A 12,962-nucleotide genomic window follows, 5' to 3' on the forward strand; every position below is an offset into this window, starting at 1 on the left:
TGATCTTGAGGGAATGGTGACCAGCCCCTGGGGTGCCTTCAGAAGTCCCTGGCTCCCTCAGCACATCATTGGGCCCTGGGTCGGGTCCTCCCAGCATCCTGCAGGGCAGCGGTTCCAGCCCCATTTCACCTCAGACAAGCGAAGAGACTTGCCCAAGGTCACCCAGTGCATAAATTTGGACCCAGGACCCCGTGAACTCTACAGGCCTGCCCTGCCTCGTCCAGGCCGAGCCCTTCTTTGCCTCCTGTCTGACCCCTGGCCTTCTTCCAGGCCCTCCCCGGCATTCCTCTCAGGGCGATGAGGCCAGGGGACTGCTCTGGGAAGTCCCCCAGCCCCCAGCCCCAGCCCCAGGGCTTCTCCTCTGCCTCCGACTGCTGTCACCCACAAAGCTGTGTGACTTTGGTGAGTCAGTTCACCTCTCTGTACGTCCGCTTTCCTACCTGAAAAATGGGCCTCATGACAGTATCCACGTCATGGGCTTGTTCTAAGGATCAAGTGAGGTGCACCATGCTTTCAGCAAAGCCAGCATATAGCGTGCACTAGTAAATGTTAGCCGCTATTTTGTTATAATTTGTATCAACTTGAAGAGGAAAGGATTGACAGTCCCATGCTCCAGATAGGAAAACTGAGACTCAGAGAAAGGAAATAGCATCCACCAGGCCACAGAGGGATGTCACAGGTTCCTGGGGGCACATCCCACTTTCCAGATGGGGAAACTGTCCCCTCCCAGGACTCAGTTTTTTCATCTGTGCAGTGGGTTTGTGCATATTGTGGGGAAATAGTTCTATCACATCAAACCAATGTGGTTCCTCAGTCAGCAGCCACCTTAGGGTGGAGGTTGGGGGAGTTAAGGGCTCCTGTCTAGGCTGGTGGGGGCTGTGCCCTGTGCACTTTGTCCCTGAACTATGCCAAGTTCTCAAGGCTGGGCCTGCCTAGGAGGCTGAACCAGGCCTGGCCAGGCCTTCTGGGTGCCCTGCAGCTACCGGCACCCAGGTCCCACCGCATCACCTGGTTCACCCGCCGCCTCTGCTGTGTGCCCTGGACGGTTGGCTTCTCTTATTGAGCCTCAGTTTCTCATCTATGAGAGGGGGGCAGGCGTCTTTCTTCACTGGGCTGTTGGGAGGACTGGGTAAGCTCATTTCCGCCCAGATGCCTGCCCATGCCAGGCTTAGAGAAAGGCCCCAGCTAGTGGTTATTACGGTGATGAGAATGGGCAGGATTCTGCCTGGCAAGAAGGGGGAACAGCATTCCAGGCAGAGGACCCACGTGAGCAAAGCCTCAGAGATAGGACAGTTTAGGGAGCACCCTGTAGTTAAGTGGGGGCAAGTGGGTGTGGACTGCCACCTTCCAGGATTTAGACTAACCCTGAGGGGAGGGGGCAGGGGTCAGCGTGGCTGCGGTGATGTTGACCTTCCCGCCCTCCGAACTGCAGGTTTCCTTTCAGAGCCTTGCGAGCAGCCACCTGTGCTCCCCACCCCCCTCCCTGCCAGGTGTTCCCGAAGGCCCTGGAACCAGATGAGCCACAGTTCTATTTGGGGACAATTCTGCTGTTCCCGTTTCTCTCCTGTGCCCTAGTTTTAGAAACGACGTGGGTTTGGTTACCAGTTGGCCATTTGCAGAAAGCAACCCCCCCCCCCCCACCACTCCGCCCATACCTTAGATCTGTGGGCAGCATGGGCAAAATAGGACTCGTTATTGCCTCTGGGAGTTGTTCCTGGCCTCTGTCCCTGGATTCTCTGGGTAGGGAGTTGGCAGCTGGACTCTTGATTACCTGCTGCTGGACCCCAAGGGATGCACCCTGGGACCAGCCTGCACTCCGGTGGAGGCGGACACAGAGCCTGATCATTGCCCTACCACAGGGTAGGCACCGTAGGAACTCAGTCAGCAGCCCATTACAAGGCCTGAAGGGCTTCCTAGAGGAGGTGACACCTGGCTTGAGTCTTAAAGGATGAGCAGGAGCTCACAAGGAAAAAAGAATGGTGAGGGCAATCCAGGAAGAAGGGAGAGCCTGGGCGAAGATCTGGAGGTGGGAACTCACCTGGTGGGTGCAGGCAGAGCCTGGGGAGGTGGGGAGTGTCAGCTCATGTGCAACGTAGTTAGAAGGTGACTAGGTTGACCAGGCAAGGCCTCAGTACCTTGCCAGGCTTTGCTGAGGCCTTCTGCTAAAGGTGTGAAGGGAAGACATAGAGAAGGGTCAGACCTCTCTAGCGCTCAATTACTGTTGTCAAGTGAAGGTAGCCGAGGGAGCCTGGGGTTCCAGATGGGGATCAAGAACCCCTATCTGGGGCAGAAGGTAGGGCCTGGTCTGGGGCCTTGGAGGGAGCAGACCAGGGAGGACTTCCTGGAGGAAGCGGTACATGACATTCCTGAAAGGATGGCATAGTTCTCTGTAGGGAGGTGGAGCTTGAACCAGAGCCTGAAGGTGTGGTATGAGCAGCTCCTCTTGTTGGAGCCCCGAGTGGTAGAGTTTTGACTTGAGAGGTGCTGGTGCTCATCCATGGAGAGCCCTGAGCACCTGCTCGGGGAGTCTACATGCTGTCCCTGGGGCTGAGGAGAGACTGCTGGGCAGGACTGGCTCATTCAGCATTGTGGCTTTGGTGAGGTGGCCCTGGAGAGAAGGTGGGCGCCGGCCAGACAAATGGCAGGTCTGGGATTGATGGGGGAGCGGCAAGGTGAGGGGTGGGGGCCTCAGCCCCGCTCTGCCTGCCTGGACATCCTTTCCCTGTGGAAGCCCGCCTGGCAGGAAGTGGTGGAGACGTGTTGGGGCCTGGCTGGCCAATTCCGAAGGCGCCTGGGACATGGGCTGGGCATGGGGCAAGTGCTCTGGGTTCAGGGCCTGGCCTCCTTGCCTTGTTGGGCAAACCTTGCCAGGGCAAAGGTCTCCCTGCTTGGGTGCAGGGCTAGACATGGTTGTCCATTTGTGTCTCCAGAAAGGCCCCTCCACCCTCTTGAACCCAGAGGGTCTGTACTCCAGGCAAGGTGGGTTGAGAACCATGGCTAAAGACTGCTGCCAGATGGACATGGGTTTGAAACCCAGCTTTGTTTTCTGTGGGCCGGAAGACCTCGGCCAAGTATCTTTGTCGTTCTGAGCCTCAGTTTCCCCATCTGCAAAATGAGGGTCACCCTAGAGTCTTCTAGGGCTTAATGAGATTTCAGAGGGCTGTGCCCAACACCATGCCAGCCCCTGGGGTCTGGCTTGGAGCTGTTGGCCCAGCTGACCAGGGGTGGTGGGACCTGCTAGGCGGCTGAGGGGTGGCTTCCGGTCTGCCCCGGGCTCAGCGCAGGCACCGAGGACAAAAGCCCCTTTGTGGCGGGACAGATGGAGCCTGGGAGCCCCCCTCTTTAGGGAGCAGAGGGCCGCCTGCCCCTCCTCCTCACCCAGTTCCCCGGCGGGGGAAGGAGCTTCCTCAGACGGAGAAGATGGGAAATGAAAGTCGGGTTGTGCAGGAGGAGGGCTGGGCTGGCTGCAGCCGTGGGGGCCAGAGCCTGGCTGTGAGCTTGGGCGGATCTGTCCCTTCTCTGGGCCACCTTCTTAGGGCCCTGAGCATCCCTGGCAAGTCCCAAGCCCACTGTTCACTTATCCATCCGTCTAGCCATCCTCCCATCCGTTTGTCCGTCCATCCATTCAGTAATTACCAGGTATCCACTCCGTGCTAGGCCTTGTGCTTTCGGCCAGTGTGCACTCTGACCGGGTGGTAGCCGAGCAGCCCAGCTGTTAACTGTTTCGAATATTACACCGCTGCAGGGCATTCAGCTGTGAGTGAGACAGGAGTGGTCCCTGTCCGCCTCAGACGTGTGTTCTCACGGTGAGCTGTGTCATCAGAACTGTGGGCCGTGCTAGGAAGGGGAAGTTGGAGGTGGCCGCTTGGGCTGGGGGAGGTCAAGAGAGGCCTTCTGTGAGGAGGTAGCTTTTGAAATGAGACTCAAAGAGAGGGCAGAGCTGGCTGGGTGTGTTGCCATTTGAACAGGTGGTCAGGAAAGGCCCTCTGAGCCTGTGACGAAGGAAGTGAAGGAGGGACAGTCTGGGGACAGTGTGCTCTGGGCAGAAGGAGCAGCAGGGACAAAGGCCTGAGCGAGCGTGTGCACTGGGTTCTCAGGGAAAGGGGAAACAGTGGGTAGTGCAAGCAGATCAGAAGTGGAGGGGGGGGCTGGGAGAGTCCTCTGTAGGGGCCTGGGAGGCCCCTGTGAGGACTTTGTCCTTTGTGTTATAAGGGCCGTGAAGCAGGAGCAATGGTTAAGACTGACATTCCAGAGAGGCTTTCTGCCCCCAGTTGGCCAGCTTGGAGGAGGAGGCTGGACCTGGACTAGGGGGGTGGCTGTGGTGAGAGGAAGTGGCTTCAGGACGTGCTTGGAGGTGGGACTGGCAGGCCTTGGAACTGACGGCAGGAGGAATCATCTTTCCTCCTTGGGCTGCTGGTGATGAGGGGCTGAGTCCCCGCCACAGACCACTGTGGCTTCTGGTTTGTGTTCGTTCCCTCCCCCCAGTCCATCTGGAGGCACAAATTCCCAGTGCCTCCTTCACTTTGTCCTGAGGGCTGGACTGAGCCTTCCAGCTCCCGTGGCTGCAAACAGCTGCACACATGAGGTGACAGTGGCAGGACCCTGCCCATTTTACAGATGAGAAAACCGAGGCTGAGAGTGGTACGCCCACGGCCTGGGTTACACAATGGGGTAGGGCTGGGGCTTGGCCTCTCAGGCCTCGGGGGATCTATGGATTTGGGGAATATGGACCCTGCCTCCCCAGTTCCAGTTAAAGATTTCTGGGTGTACCTGAGATTTCTTTCCTGCCCTGAGCTATCCTGGGGAGATGGAGGCTGCTCAGTGTGACCTCAGGGGTGGGGTCAGGAGCCTGGACTCTCACTTGCCATGTGACCTGGACCTCAGTTTCCTCTGCGGGGGGTCCCTAGCTCACAGCGTGTTGGGAGGACAAGTAAAGTGGTCATGTAGAGTGTCATGCCTGATGCCAGGCATACGGTAAACACTAAGTGATCAGCAGGCAGTTTTATGATTGCTGTTTCTGTAGGGACTAAGGACCTGTGTGTAAGTCTGGCCTCTGGCTATGTCCACCCACGGCCGCTGGGCTTTGGGGCAGGGCTGCAGGTGCCAAGTGGTCTCTTCTAGGTAATTCCACACCAGAGGCCTGAAGGTCCCTGGAATCCATGCCCAATCCACTTTCCACGTGGGGAAGCTGACCACAAAGCAGCCATAGGGGCAGAGCTGGGTTTTACACCGGGTGGCCTGCAGCCTCGCCCCGCCCCTGCTCCACTCACTTCCAGGCCAGGCCCTTCTCCTTCCCTCTAGGGCTTCTAGGCTGGGGACAGGTGGAGACAGGTCCTGGCGGGAAGGGAGCCTGCACTCTACAGGGCAGGGCAGGGCCTGGAGTCTGGAAGGGGGTCCCTTTCCTGCCCAGGAAGAAACCCGAGAGGGGCTGGAATGGTTCTGTCTCTATGGGGCGGGGAGTGGTGGGAGCTCTGGGGTCCACTTGGCCTTTGCCCTCCCCCGGGCTGCGGGTCCTATCCCCAGAGGCACCCGGCACTGGCACCGGCACCCCGCAGCCGAGCCTGCAGCGCCCCGCCCCGCCCCGGCACTGGCAGAGCCGGTTTGAGGCCTGCCCGCCCTGAGTGTGTTTGCGGGACCAGACATGTTGCGGCGGCCCTGGCCCCGTGGATGGCCCCTGGCTCACTCTTCCCTCCTTGCTCACTCAGCAAACATCCCCTGGTCCCCGTTCTGTGCCCGGGCCCCGTGCCAGGTGGGGCTTGGGGCCTGGAGTTGTGTCCGACTTGCACACTGCCCTGTGTAGGTCAGGGAGGTCAGAAGCTCTGCCACGGCGATGCGTCAGGCAGTGGCCGGGGACAGGGGTGGTTGGGGTGTAGCCTGTGGGGGTGGACAGACCCAGCGCCAGGCCTGTACCTCTTCATTGTCTGGGGCCTTGGGTGGGACCCATTCATCCTTCCCCCCTCCCCCCATCTCTTCCTCCCTCCTTCCCTGCCTCCCCCATCTCTCCCTCCCTCCTTCCCTCCCTCCCCCATCTCTCCCTCCCTCCGTTCCTCCATCTCCCCATCTCTTCCAACCCCCTTCCCTCCCGCATCTCTTCCTCCCTCCTTCCCTGCCTCCCCCATCTCTTCCTCCCTTTCCTCCCTCCCCCATCTCTCCTTCCCTCCTTCCCTCCCTCCCCCATCTCTCCCTCCCTCCCACATCTCTTCCTCCCTCCTTCCCTGCCTCCCCCATCTCTCCCTCCCTCCCCCATCTCTCCCTCCCTTCTTCCCTCCCTCCCCCATCTCTCCCTCCCTCCTTCCCTCCCTCCCCCATCTCTCCCTCCCTCCTTCCCTCCCTCCCCCATCTCTCCCTCCCTCCCCCATCTCTTCCTTCCTTCCCTCCCTCCCCCATCTCTTCCTCCCCCTTCCTTCCCTCCCCCATCTCTGCCTCCCTCTTTCCCTGCATCCCCCCATCTCTGCCTCCCTCCTTCCCTCCATCCCCCCTTGTGAAGGGTCAAGGGGGACAGGTGGGGAAGCTTTGGGGGAGGGGACAGCATGTGCCAAGTCTGAAGGCTAGAGGGTGATTACAAGTTGAAGGGAGGGCCGAGGTGGAGGGAGGAAGGAGAAAGCAGTGGGCCTCCATCCTGTGAGCAGCAGGTAGGAGCTTTAGGCCCTCTTGCCAACCGACCCGCTGTCCCCAACCTCAGGCTCAGATGCCCCCTCCCCCGGGTCGGGCAGAGGCATCGTTTCATGGGTTAAGTAAAGGGAGGGCTGCATGCCCCAGGGTGGGCCACCTGTGTGTGGGCTTGTGGTTGGGGGGGGAGGTGGAGCTCAGGGCTGACTGTGTGGAGGGCCCCGGGCCACCAGGTGCTCCTGCCCACCAGTGTCCCTAGAGGGAGTCCCTGCCTGGGTGTGGGTGGGGAGGAGCGGGCACTCTGTGTTCCCAGAGCGGAGGGGCAGACCTGCTGGCAGGGAGCAGCGAACACTGTGAGCCCCTGAGTGCCGTGGGCAGAGGCCTCTGGCTGGCAGTTGTCTCCCCCAAGGCCCATCAGCCATCGGCCAGTGGGGGTGGGGCGGCAGCCGGGAGCCCCGAGAGATGACCTTGGAGAGGCTGGGAGAAAGCAAAACTTGTCACCGCAGTGGCCCCAGGGGTGGGGGTGGGGGTCGGGAGTGGTATCTGCTGAGGAACCCTTGGCAAGCCAGGGCCTCTGAGCCCGGAGATGGGGCGTGACTTGCCCGAGATCACACAGCGATTCTGATGGAGGCCTTCCATTCAGCCAGGTGGGACCTGGCTGGGTCCCTGAAACCTGCCTGTCCTGGGCCTAGTGCCTTTTGAGAATCTTCTCTTCAGTCCCGGTGCCCACACCCTCGTTCAGGGGCCAGACCTGCCTCGCTGTGTGACCCCGGGCCTGGGCGCCCCCACCTCTGAGCCTCAGCTCTTGGTCTGTGAAGGGGGATGATGTCTCACGAAGGCTCCCTGACACCGGGGCTGTGACCTCCTGGCCTGTGAGCCGTCCTGCTCACCCCCGGGCCGGGCTGCCTGGCCTAGGCTCTGGGGTAGAGAGGCCAGAGTAGGGTGGGTGAAACCTCCCAAGCCCGCTGACCTCACTGGCCCCAAGATGCTCCCATGGACGGGAGGACCCGGCAACTCCCTTCCAGTGACTGACCTCTTGGGCCTTGGGGCAGGGGGATGGTGGGAAGTAGGTGTGGGAAAGCTGGAGGCACCCACTGTGTGCCTTTTTCCCCATTTTTCTGCTGGGGAGACTGAGGCTGCAGGACTTAACACTGACCGGCTCCCTTCCTTTCTCTTAATGATCCTACCTTTAGGCCTTTGCCCAAGTTGTCGCTTCTGCCTGGATCATACTTCCCCTCCCTCTTTTCACACACTGCCCAGCCTTTGGACCTCAGCTGCGATGTCCCCTCCTCTGGGAAGTCCACCATGGCTTAGGACCCTTCTTGCCCCTCCAGCCCACTAGAGCTGTAGGTTACTGTGCTCTGACAGGATCGCTGTGGGATGAAGGCTCAGTTACTTTACCCTGCCCCACCCCACACCCTCAGGGGCCTGAGAAAACCTTCATGGCCTCCCCTCTCAGTTTTTCAGGCCTTTCTGATCTAAATTGCCAGACAGATTCCCTCTAGGGCCTCGTTCAGACCTCTTCAGGCCTGGGCCAAAGACCAGCAGTGACCTAGTTAAGCTGGGACCCACACAGTCCAGACCTCTCACTTGATATCCCCCTGCCCATCTGACCTTCCTGCCTCAGGGCCTTTGCACATGCTGTGCCAACCTCCTAGACTGCCCTTCCCATGCCTCCTGATAGGTCCAGCAGAGACAGGATGGGCTTTGGTATCACTCGGATCTGTGTTGGCATCTGGGTCTTCACTTCCTGGCTGGGCAGCTTCCTGGAGACTTTATGTCCTCATGTGTGACCTGACTGTGGCCATGGCTTGCTTCAGGGCTGTTGGGAGCATTTGAAGGGGTAGTGTGAACCCTAGGTGGGAGGAAGTGAGAGGGGAAAGTGTGGCCATCAGCATGCCCCAATCCACACCACCAGCCTGCTTTGGAGCTGCTGATAGAACTGAGTCCTACAGAGGGAGCCGAGGTGGCCCTAGACCCTACCAAGAAGAGCCCAGCCGAGGCTCCTTCCTTGTGCCCTTCCCTGTAGGGGGAAGCTCTGAGAGGGAGGGACTTGCCAGTTAGCTGCTAAGAGGTGAGATTTTATCCCATCATTTAATCAGAGGAAACAGGTCCGTTTCCTCATCTGTAAATGGGGTACTGAGAATGGCACATAGTAGATCCTAAATACATGCTAGCTAATCCTACTGTCATTGTTCATATTCCCGCACTCTGGAGCCAGAGTCCTTTCCATATTCCGAAGCACTTGTAGGAAAACATCTCAGTTTGACAGGTAATTCTTCTGAGAGTGTGAAAGGAAAGAAGGACTCAGGTGAAGACCCTGCTTCCACTCGAGTGTGGGAGGCTGTACGGAGGCAGGAAAGGAATGCAGCCCCCGTCTGTGAAATGGGAGCGTTGGACTGACACCCTTGCTGCGCTCCTCTGGCCTCCTCCGTGGACAGGGCCGTGTGAGGAGGGAGGGGGCGGCAGTTGGGGCCCCAGGCTTGGAGGTTCAGAAGGGTCCCATGTTCACTCCCTATGTGGCCTTAGGTCAGCCACTCCCCCTGTCCTGGCCTCTATTTCCCCATATGGCTGGTCACTGGTCACAGAGCCCTGCTTAGCCCCTGATGTGTGGACTACCTGACGGAGACCAACTGGGACCAGTGGCCTTGGAGGGAAGGGCTGACGGCGGCCTAGGCCCGGAGCCCCAGGAGCCCCAGCGGGCCTGCTTCTGTCTTGGGTGGTGGCCGGGGCACCTGACTTGGCTTCTCTGAGCCTCCCCTCCCCCCACCCTGTCCCCTCCTCTGCAAGGCGGGGCTGATCGTCCCTGCATAGCTGGGTCCTGGTGAGAACCAGAGAGCTAAGCAGTAATGGGAACAATCACGTTCACAGTAGTAAGGGCCCCGTTTATGAAGCGTGGCCCTTGCATTCAGGGCTCTGCATCGGTTAGCTCATTTGCCTTTTGCTGCCTGGGGGGGGTGACCATGGGCATCTCCATGGTACTGGAGGAGGCTTTGGTCCATTTACCCAGGGTCCTCCCATGGGCCGCGGCGGGGGCCCCCCTAACCACAATGCTGTAGCCCACCTGGCTCAGGCAGGTGCCTGTTGGGACCTTGCCAGTCCCTCTCCCCAGAGGTGGGACTGATGGCTGCCGATGGGCCGTTTCCCTCCCCACCACCTCCTCCCTCCTCCACCCCAACACATTCCTGATACAACCTTCACCTGCCACCCATTCTTCCCCACCCCTGGTTGGGTCACTGTTATCAGGAGACATTCCTGGACTGGCTGAAGAGCTCCCACCTTGGGTCCTTCTGAGAGAGGTTGTGACTGCTGATATAGGTCCTGTTGGTGGCTCCCTTGGGGTTGGGGCCCTGGGACATGAGGCCACAGAGCCCAGACAGTTCAAGTCCGCTTGCAGGTGCTGCCTCTTAGGAGCTCTGCAACCTTAGGCAAGCACTATGACCTCCGTATGCCTCAGTTTTCTCACCTGCAAAACGGGCTGACCACATAGGGCTGCAGTGGGTTTATTGGGATTCAGGCATGGAGTGCATCAACCCATCAACCAGCCGTTGTTATCATCTGAGAACCAATTGTCCCTCCTTTCTGTGGGGCCCCCAGTTTAGATGGTGCGTGTCCACCTTCTGAGGGGTACACATCAGGAGGGCCCCTGTGGGCTTTTTCTTCTCCAGGCCTGCGGGGTGAGGGAGAAGGTGGAGCTCTTTTCAGAAGTTGAGAACCTGCTGTGTGACCTTAGGCCACCCCTGTCCTTCTCTGAGCCTCCTTTTCCTGGTCTGCTCTCTGAGCAGTTGGATGTGAGGTTCTGCCCAGTCCGTCCTTGTCCCCATCACTACTGTCTGTAATTCCTCCGTTGGCTGGTTTAGCCACCTGGCTATTGCCTGTCTTTCCCACCACAGTGCCTGGCGTATAGCAGGGGCTCAGCTAAGCTTAGTGGAAGGAGCCAACGAATGCACAACACTTGAGTGAATACCCAGGGCTTTCCTATTTCCAGGTCTTTGCGTGCATGGCTCCCTTTGCCAGGAGCACTGTCCCCAGTCATCTCTGCTTGTGGAACTCCTTCTCATCCTTGAAGTCCTTCTCAAATGCCACCTCTCCCAGCAAGCCTTGCCCAGCTTCTCCCAGTCAGAGAGGATTGCTGGTTCTCTGCACACTTGGTCTGAGGGTCTCTGCCGCCACCTGTTACGATCCAACTTGGTGTACAGGGTGACCGATCGATAAACAAGAAGGACTGTGCCCTGAATGGGCACCAGGCACAGCGGGGAGCCCTGTGCACAGGCTGTCTTATTGACCCCTCCACGACAACCTTGAAGGTAGTTATTATCCCTGTCTTTGCAGAACCCAGAAGCTCAGAGAAGTGAAGTGACTTTCCCAGGTATGAGAGAGAGAGCACCAGGATTTGAGACCAGGTAAGCCTGTATTTTTTCTTAAAAGGAAAAGAAAAAGCATTAACACACACAGTAAAAAAAAATTCATAGTACAAAGGAAGACAGGGAAAAGCCTTTCTTGGACCCAGGTCTCCTTGCCAGAGGCAACCCTTGGCGGGGGGGCGGGTTCTGGTGTGTCCTAGGGAGATGGAGGGACATGGAACACACACACACACACACACACACACACACACACACACACACACGATAGCGTGTGGTGTACCCTGTTCTACACCTGACTGTGTTTTCTTGACAGGGTACGTTGGGGATTTGTTGCTGTCACTGCTCTCTTTTTCACGGTTGCATAGTATTCATAGTGTGGATGAGACCTCGCGCCACACCCCCTGGCTCTCCTCACTCTCACCAGTGTGGGTTGCTATAGAATTTTGGGGTCTTTGCCAGTCTAATACTCGAACAGTGGCCCTCTGCTGTCGTGTTTTGTTTTGTTTGTTTTTTTAAAATATCACAGCTTTACTGAGATATAGTTCACATACCAAACAATTCAGCCATTTAAAATGTACGATTTAATGGTTTTTAGTATATTCACAGAGCTGTGTAACTATCACCACAATCAATTTTAGAACATTTTTATCACCCCCGGAAAGAAGCTGTGTACCCGTTAGTCACTCCACTCCCCCTCAGATGTTCTTCCTCTAGCTCTAGGCAACAACCAATCTTTGTTTCTATAGATTTGCCTATTCTGGACCTTTTGTATAGACGGAATCATACAGAATGTGGTCTTTTGTGCCTGGCTTCTTTCACTCAGCCTCGTGTTTTCAAGGTTCATCCATGTTATAGCATGTCATCAGTACATCATTCCTTTTTCTTGCCGAATAATATTCCATTGTCTGGATATAGTAACTATATTTTATTTGTCCATTCATCAACTGCTGGACGTGTGGTGGTTTCCATTTTTTGGCTATTATGAATAATGCTGTTACGACTATTCACGTACAAGTTTTTATGTGAATGTTTTCTTTTTTCTTGGGTACATACCTAGAGCAGACCTTCTGGATGATATGGTAACTCTCTGTTTAATCTTTTGAAGAAACGCCAGGCTGGTTTCCAAAGCAGCAACACCACTGTACGTTCCCACCAGCAATGTATGAGGTTTCCAACAACCTGCTGTTATCTGTCTTTTTGATTACAGCCCTCCTAGTGGGCGTGAAGGGGTAGCTCATTGTGGTTTTGATTTGCATCTCCTTAATGACTAATGAGGTTGAGCATCTTTTTATGAAGTTATTGGCCATTTGTAGTTCTTCTCTGGAGAAATGTCTATTCAAATACTTTGCCCATTTTTTAATCGGGTTGTTTGTCTTTTTGTTGTTGAGTTGTAAGAGTTCTTTGTATATCCTAGGTATAGAGCCCTTATCATCTATATGATTTGCAAATATTTTCTCCCATTCTGTGAATTCTTTTTACTCCTTGATGGTGTCCTTTGGACAGAAAGGTTTTTAATTTTGATGGCATCCAATTTATCCGTTTTTTCTTTTGTTGCTAATGCCCTGAGTGTCATGTCTAAGAAACCGAGGTTGTGAAATTTATACCTATATTTTCTTATAAGAATTTTTTCAGCTTTACTTTGCATACTCAGGTTCATGATCCATTTTGAGTTAATTTTTGGTGTAGGGTTTGAGGAAGGTATCCGGCTTCCTTCTTTTGCATGTGTATATCCGGTGTATGCACCATTTGTTGAAAAGACTGTCTTTTCTCCATTGTGTGGTGTTGGCACTCTTGTCAAAACTCAGTTGACTGTAAATGTGAGGGTTTATTTCTGTCCCTCAGTTCTGTCCCATTGGTTTATACCTCTGTCTTCATGCTAGTACCATGGTGTCATTCATTCATTCATTCATTCATTCATTCATTTAAAGTAATCTCTACTCCCAACTGGGGCTCTAACTCACCATCCCAAGATCAAGAGTTGTGTGCTCT

General features: G+C 56.3%; 1 protein-coding gene across 3 annotated transcripts in view; it reads left to right on the plus strand.

Annotated features, from left to right (window-relative positions):
* Positions 1-12,962, plus strand: part of SRC (SRC proto-oncogene, non-receptor tyrosine kinase) — a 62,752-nt gene that overhangs the window by 20,027 nt on the left and 29,763 nt on the right. For 2 of the 3 annotated variants that reach the window (XM_088026768.1, XM_088026767.1), the window contains exon 2: positions 10,942-11,012. The exons of the other annotated variant lie outside the window; for it this stretch is intronic. The gene's annotated coding sequence lies outside the window, so the exon portion shown is untranslated. The remainder of the gene's footprint in view (positions 1-10,941; positions 11,013-12,962) is intronic. 3 annotated transcript variants of the gene reach the window in all.

Source organism: Eumetopias jubatus, unplaced genomic scaffold, assembly GCF_037043125.1.
Source record: "Eumetopias jubatus isolate StellerSeaLion01/CBP00866 unplaced genomic scaffold, mEumJub1_p1.0 scaffold_9, whole genome shotgun sequence".
In the NCBI taxonomy this organism is placed as follows: domain Eukaryota; kingdom Metazoa; phylum Chordata; class Mammalia; order Carnivora; family Otariidae; genus Eumetopias; species Eumetopias jubatus.